The sequence below is a fragment of the Taudactylus pleione genome, unplaced genomic scaffold (genome assembly GCF_031769625.1).
Source record: "Taudactylus pleione unplaced genomic scaffold, aTauple2 ptg000082l, whole genome shotgun sequence".
NCBI classification, from domain to species: Eukaryota; Metazoa; Chordata; class Amphibia; order Anura; family Myobatrachidae; genus Taudactylus; species Taudactylus pleione.
The window spans coordinates 9745492-9746456 of NW_028284484.1; the positions used below are offsets into that span (position 1 = coordinate 9745492).

The following is a 965-nucleotide window of genomic DNA, read 5'->3' on the forward strand; positions in this document are numbered from 1 at the left end:
AAAATGACCTCTTAAAATAAGGATTCAAGAACATATCCGCAATATCAAGAACAAAGTCGAAGGACATGCGGTTTCTAGACATTTCATCACACACCATGGATCCAACCCTGAGGAATGCACCTTCAAAGCAATAGAACAAGTGTCTCTGGGAGATAGAGGAGGAGACCTGGGCAAGAAACTCTCGTGGAGAGAGATGTTTTGGATTTTCCAACTAAACACTATGGGCCAAATGTAATAGGGTGAGAGTTTAGAAAAGTGAGAGTTTCTGACACTTTTTAAACTTTGCCAATGTAATAGAGTCCAAAAACAAAGTAACAGAGCGAACTTGCATGTTTTTTTAGACTTAAAAAACTCTCAAGATTTAAAATCTCATTCAGATGTTTTCCCATTTTGAAGATAAAACTCAACCAATGTGAGAGTTTACTGCTAAACTCTCACATTTTCTAAACTGACACCCTATTACATTTGGCCCTATGACTCCAAATGGCTTTAACGAAAGCTATGAAATTGCCCCCTTCTTATAAAGGATGAGTTGGTAGCTGTGGGTATCTATTAAGTATCTACAACCTTACCATTGTACTGACGCCCAACCTCGTCTGATCTTGGAAGTTAAGCACAATTGGGCTGGGTCAGTACTTGGATGGGGGACCACCTTGGAATACCCAGTGTTGTAGTATATGATATCCCCAGTAGGGCATTAAATAGCCACTCAGTCCCCCCCTTTTTTTTTAAGACTTTGGGTCACGCACGAGTCAGAAAAACTTGGAGAATAATGAAGATCTCATCTATTTATTTATTTATTGAACAGCCTGGAGTTACAAATTGTGGAGCATTACGGACATTATTAGACTATGGATATATATTTATATATTTTTTATAAGTTCAATCAATTCATCACATAACTTTAAAATTTTTTTTTATATATTCTGTCCAATAATTTTTATACAGTATTGAATTTCAAATAA

The 965-nt window shown here is 36.3% G+C and overlaps 1 pseudogene; it reads left to right on the forward strand.

The window, feature by feature from the left end:
• The first annotated feature begins 558 nt into the window (after positions 1-558).
• On the forward strand, positions 559-677 carry LOC148532195 (5S ribosomal RNA; annotated as a pseudogene).
• Positions 678-965: the final 288 nt, after the last annotated feature.